This window comes from Mus caroli, chromosome X, assembly GCF_900094665.2.
Source record: "Mus caroli chromosome X, CAROLI_EIJ_v1.1, whole genome shotgun sequence".
Lineage (NCBI taxonomy): Eukaryota > Metazoa > Chordata > Mammalia > Rodentia > Muridae > Mus > Mus caroli.
In genome coordinates, this window is record NC_034589.1 from 73,958,433 (window position 1) to 73,965,284 (window position 6,852).

The window sequence follows — 6,852 nt, forward strand, 5'->3', positions numbered from 1 at the left end:
TTAGGATTGGGAAATTTTCTTCTATTATTTTGTTGAAGATATTTGCTGGCCCTTTAAGTTGAAAATCTTCATTCTCATCAACTCCTATTATCCGTAGTTTGGTCTTCTCATTGTGTCCTGTATTTCCTGGATGTTTTGAGTTAGGATCCTTTTGCATTTTGTACTTTCTTTGATTGTTGTGCCGATGTTCTCTATGAAATCTTCTGCACCTGAGATTTTCTCTTCCATCTCTTGTATTCTATTGCTGATGCTTGCATCTATGGTTCCAGATTTCTTTCCTGGGGTTTCTATCTCCAGCTTTGCCTCACTTTGTGTTTTCTTTATTGTGTCTACTTCCCTTTTTAGGTCTAGTATGGTTTTGTTCATTTCCATCACGTGTTTGGATGTGTTTTCCTGTTTTTCTTTAAGGACTTCTACCAGTTTGGTTGCGTTTTCCTGTTTTTCTTTAAGGACTTCTACCAATTTGTTTGTGTTTTCCTGTTTTTCTTTAAGGACCTGTAACTCTTTAGCAGTGCTCTCCTCTATTTCTTTAAGTGAGTTAAGAAAGTCCTTCTTGATGTCCTCTACCATCATCATGAGATATGCTTTTAAATCTGGGTCTAGATTTTCGGCTGTGTTGGGGTGCCCAGGACTTGGTGGGGTGGGAGTGCTGCGTTTTTATGATGGTGAGTGGTCTTGATTTCTGTTAGTAGGATTCTTATGTTTGCCTTTTGCCATCGGTAATCTCTGAAGCTAGCTGTTATAGTTGTCTCTGATTAGAGCTTGTTCCTCAGGAGACTCTGTTATCCTCTATCAGCAGATCTGTGAGGCTGGCTCTCTCCTTAGTTTCAGTGTTCAGAGTATTCTCTGCAGGCAAGCTCTATTCTTGCAGGGAAGGTGCCCAAATATCTGGTATTTGAACCTGCCTCCTGGCAGAAGTTGTTTTCCAATCACCAGAAGCCTTAGGATCCCGCGGGGAATCCTGTGTGGGTCCTTGAGGGTGTCCGGAGACTCCACTGGCAAGGTACCCTGGTGCTCAAGTGGACCGGAAGGGACTTGTGCCCCACCTCACGCCGGGTTGCCTGCTTCCCTAGTTATTGCAGTCTCAGGTTCAGCGTGATTAGATTGGAGTAGACAATGTGTTCCACTCACCAGAGGTCTTAGGATCCCGTGGGGAGTCCTGTGCGGGTCCTTGCGGGTGTCCGGAGACTCCACTGGCAAGGCATCCAAGTGCTCAAGTGGACCGGAAGGGACTTGTGCCCCACCTCACGCCGGGTTGCCCGCTTCCCTAGTTAATGCAATCTCAGGTCCTGCTCAATTGGATTGGAGCAGACGCTGTGTTCCACTCACCAGAGGTCTTAGGATCCTGTGGGGAGGCCTGTGCGGGTCCTTGCGGGTGTCCGGAGACTCCACTGGCAAGGCATCCGAGTGCTCAAGTGGACCAGAAGGGACTTGTGCCCCACCTCACGCCGGGTTGCCTGCTTCCCTAGTTAATGCAGTCTCAGGTCCTGCTCAGTTGGATTGGAGCAGACGCTGTGAGTGGAAACTCACCAAAGGTCTTAGGATCCCATGGAGAATCCTGTGCAGGTCCTTGCGGGTGTCCGGAGACTCCTCTGGCAAGGCACCCCGATACTCGAGTGGACCGGAAAGGACTTGTGCCCCAGCCGACTTGCAACCTTTTTATGCCCCTGTATAGGGGAATGCCAGGGTCAAAAAGTGGGAGTGGATGGGTAGGGGAGTGTAGGGGAAGGTATGGGGGACTTTTGGGATAGCATTGGAAATGTAAGTGAGGAAAATACCTAATTAAAAAAAAAGAAAAAAAAGAAGAAGAAGAAGAGGAAGATGACCAAGAAGCTTATTTTTAGTATATGGCAGAAAACTCAAATGCTGAGGTGGTTCAGGAGGAAGAGGGGGATAATCTGGAATATGACAGTGATGGAAATACAATTGCACCTTACAAAAAATTATTGATCCCTTTCCTCTCATTGATCATATATGGACATTGACCATCCACCATATGAAAAAAAAATGTTTACAAATGAACATGAGGAGATTACCAAACATAGCAGTTAATAGACCTGTGGCATAAACCCAATCTTCAGGTCTCTGGTGCTGCACCTCCTAGACCAGGAAGTAGTTTTGCTCATTTTGGGTTTGATGAACATCTTATGCACCAGATTAGGAAACCTGAGTACACACAGCCAAATCCAATACAGTGTCAGGGTGTGCCTGTATCACTAAGTGGTAGAGACATGATTGGTATTGCTAAAATAGGCAGTGGGAAAACTGCAGCCTTTATTTGGCCCATGTTGATTTATATAATGGATCAGAAGGAATCAGAACCCAGTGATGAATCAATTGTGATGATTGTGTGTCCTACTAGGAAGTTTTGTCAACAGATCCAGACAGAATGTAAGCTCTTTGGCAGAGCATGTAATCTTCAATCAGTGGCAGTATATGGTGGAGTGAGCATGTGGGTGCAGGCCAAGGTCCTCCAGGAAGGAGCAGGGATTGTTGTGTGTACCCCAGGTCGACTGGTTGATCATGTGAAGAAAACAGCTACTAATCTTCAAAGAGTCTCTTATCTTGTGTTTGTATGAAGCTGATCAAATGTTTGACATGGGGTTTGAGTATCAGGTTCAGTCCATAGCAAGTCATGTTCACCTTGATAATCAAAGTCTCTTATTCAGTGCAATTTTTTGAAAAAAGTTTGAGAAGTTGGCCAAACACATCTTGATTGACCCTATTAGAGTGGTACAGGGAGACTATAGAGAGGCAAGTGAAGATGTGACACATATTGTGGAGATACTCCATTCTGGACCGAGTAAATGGAACTGGCTTACTTGGCATCTGGTAGAATTTACTTCTTAAGGGAGTGTCCTCTTGTTTGTTACTAAGAAATCCAATGATGAAGAACTAGCCAATAACCTTAAGCAGGAAGGTCATTATCTTGGTCTGTTCCATGGGGACATGAATCAGAGTGAAAGAAACAAGGTCATTTTAGATTTTAAGAAAAAGGACATCCCCATCCTAGTGGCCACTGATGTTGCAGCCCGTGGTCTAGAGATTCCTTCAATTAAGACAGTCATTAACTATGATGTGGCATGAGACACCCATATCCATAGGATTGGCTGAACAGGAAGAGGTGATGAGAAGGGTGTTATTTATATCTTACTGACCCCAAAGGACAGCAATTTTGCTGGTGACCTTGTACAGAACCTGTAAGGAGCCAACCAACATGCTTCTAAGGAACTCTTAGATCTCGCAATGCAGAATGCCTGGTTTCAGAAATCTCACTTTAAAGGAGGGAAAGGCAAAAAGTTGAAGATTGGTGGAGGAGTCTTGGGCTATAGAGGCTCTGAGAATTCTGACTGAGGAAGTAATAACAATGTAATAAGCAATGATGAAGCCTACAAACTCTCCACAGGAGCTGTGGGAGATACGCTGACAGCAATGAAAGCAGCTTTTCAGTCCAGTACAAGAGTCACTTTGTTGCAGCCAGTTTAAATAGTCAGGAAGTTTGAACCTCTATTGCTGGGGCAAGTGGATGGACTAGTGCAGGAAGCTTCAAGTCTGTTCCAACTATTTCGCCATAGCAGGGCCATAATAGTTCTGACAACCTCATCACCAGTTCTACCAAGAACATCCCAGGCTTCAACAATTCTGGGAATATCAGTAGTGCTCCCAGTGACCTACCCTTCTATTGGAGCCCAAGGAGTCAACAACACAGCTCTTCAGGGAGTAAGGGATTGTGGGTGTCAATGGGGAGAGAGAGAGAGAGAGAGAGAGAGAGAGAGAGAGAGAGAGAGAGAGAGACTGAGAACCAGGGTAATAGTCATCATAGCCATGGAGATGGTGGCTGCCATGGAGATGTTGGGGTCCAGCCTTGACACAGGATCGGAGTTCTCAACTGGAAGCAGGCATAATTGGAAGACACATAATAAATATATACAGACTACTTTTGGGTACCAACTGACAGGCAAGTTTTCAAGGCTTAAAGTTTCTCTCTTCTCTCTTGCCAGTTCACTCACAGCTTGAGGCTGCACACACTTTACATTCTCCTGTGCACTCTGCTTTTCTCCTGTGCACTTTACATTTTCTTTTCTTGAACTTCCCACACTCATACATACCTCGGTGTGTTCCCCTTTCACTCTCACACATGCTCTTCACACACATCTCTCACACACATCTCACATACACCACATGCACTCTCCTTTCATTCACACACACACTCTCCATACACACCACACATTCTCTCCTCACTCACTCTTCACATGCTTTTCTCATGCTCTCCACATTCACCTCACATGATCTCTCAACTTTCTTTTGCCCCAGTCTTTTATTGATATTCCAAAAGCAGGTAGAAAAGAAAGACATTATATAATCATTGCCAAATCAAATTCAAAAGAATAACCACATCCCACAAAGAATCAAGAATTACAATTGTTCCTCAAAGTTTCAAGCTTTCCCTATTCTCAGGCCTATAGTCAAAGTAATAGTAATTGCAAACTTATCATTATTTAAACTTTTAACTTTTGACTTCAGAGCTCAGAGCTTCGAGGTCAGCTACATGCATTTTCCCGTGAAGCTCTAATGATAAATGACCTGGGCAAAGCTGCCAGGCAGTGGCCAGAAAGAATCAAGTTAACCCTTAACTCAGTAGTTCCACTTCTGCACATTGTATACAATGACTCTCCTAAGAGTATCAGTGTTTTGACTTAGTTTTATATATTCTATACTTGCTTATCTTGGAATCACTCTTAAATGTTGTGCAAAACTTTTTTCATAACTTCAATAGTTTTTGTTTGTTTGTTAGTTTTTTGTTTTTTACCTTTCTTGGGGTTCCAATGTTGGCTCTAATTAATTTTTTAATAATTTCTTCAAACTTTCTTTGCAAGTCAAACATTTGTCTGGAACTACCATTGTGCAGTTATTACATTGTTTCCAAGATGTTTCCAACACACAGCATGCACCTGGGCCATTAGGACTGTGCTGTGCTGTGCCCCATGCCTCACTTTTTAATTGTTTCAGAATCATTACATCAGGGAACATCTAGTTTTATGGAATTCACCAGAGCAGAAGGAGAAAGAAGTAAGAAAGTCAGATATAATAGAATAATTACGCACACCAAGGCCAACTTAAAACCAGTCACACACAAATGAAATCTATACAGCTGTTGTCCAGGACTAAGGTTAGGAAAAATGGGAACAACTGTTGTTTGTAGGGCTGCTGCAGGCTACTGAGATGTCTCCATCCTGGCCGACTGCAGGCAGTCCCTTATTTCAGATGGCAGGTCCCCTGGAGAAATGTGTCTCCTGCTTCTTAGGGTCCCAGATGCCATCACCATTCTTTCCTACAGGAGCTGCTGTGGGCTTCTAAGATGTCTCCATCCAGGCCTGCTGCGGGCATTCCCTGTCATGGTAGGCTATCCTCAGCAATCCAGAAAGCAGCAGCTGTCATATTGATGGCCACCAACATGGAGAGACCAGGCACGTAGGAAATTTTGGCAGACATGGAGAGAGCCAGGGTGCAAATGATGGCAGGAATGTGGAAAGCAAGAAAGAAGGTTTTAATCATGAAAACAAGATAGACTCCAAGGCAGATAGCAACAGGATGGGCAAAGTGGACAACAAGACAGATAAGATACCTGGTGGTTTTGCTATTCCAAAGTCACCAAAACGCAAGAAAAGCCAATGGGATAGTTAGAGGGTATATGAAAATCAGCCTGGTCAGTTGTTTAATTTTATGTTTAGAAAGATTTTGGTAATGAGGTGTCTCAGGGCTGGATTGGGGTCCAAGATATATAGACCCCCTGCCCTTGGTAGAGAACTGCAGCATGGAGATATTATACCTTCATTTGGTGTTCATTCAGATGTTTTCTTGGAAACCTAAATTGGCCCTGGAAAGCAGAGAGCTGGGAAACTTTTGTTTGCTGTGGTTGAGTTTTAAGGAGGGTAAGTAGAAGATATTTAAGGAGAAAGAGCCTTTTAGGGCACAAAAACTCACTCTAGGTTTATAATAGCTTGTATTTTTTTCCTAAACTGTCACCTTATAAACATCTATAAGTTCGATTTCTTTTTCTTAGCTGTGGCCAGGCAGTCCCAACTTTTTGACCTGTTAGGGATGCTTGGGAAGCAGTTTGGTGCTTTCACATGTTTTTCAGGGAAGATACCTTAGAGTTTAGGTTCCCCAGACTTTGTTTCCAGCCCTGAGACATGTAGGCAAGACAGCCTTCCAGACACAGGCTTTGAAATCCTAAGCCATTAGTATGGAAGGAATGATCATCTTGGAAGGATCCCAGGATTATCAAGGCCTGGAGTACTGCTAAATTTACCATTTAAAACCAACCCCAACAGGAGCTTTCAAAGTGTCTATTTCATTGTTTTTATTTTTTAAACTTGCTTCAACAGTAGAAAAAGTCTTCTACTGAAATTATTTCTGATTTTTTGTTCTGTGTTGTTTGTAAAAAGAAAAGAAATATACAAACTTTGAATTTTGTGATTTCTGTGAAGGTTTCTTTAAGATGCGCATTCCCTTGCTCCTTTGAAGGCCCAATACCCCAGTGTAGGGGACACTGAGGGAGGGAATGCCAGGACAGATAAGCAGGAGTAGGTGGGTTGGTGAGCAGAGAAATGGAGGATAGGATAAGGGGTTTCTGGAGGGAAAACTAGGAAAGGGTATAACATCTGAAATGTAAATAAAGAAAATATCCAATAAAATGTAATATATATATATATATATATATATATATATATATATATATATATATATATATGTCTGTATTCCCTCTCTGCTTGCTTGATAGTAAATATGGGACCTGAGGTTTGTCATTTCTAGCATACAAGTTAGTTGCTACGTTATTAAATTATGGTT

General features: G+C 42.7%; 1 pseudogene; it reads left to right on the top strand.

Moving 5' to 3' along the window:
• The window catches only part of LOC110287419, an 11,698-nt pseudogene extending 6,013 nt beyond the window's left edge, over positions 1 to 5,685 (top strand).
• The last annotated feature ends 1,167 nt before the right edge of the window (positions 5,686 to 6,852 follow it).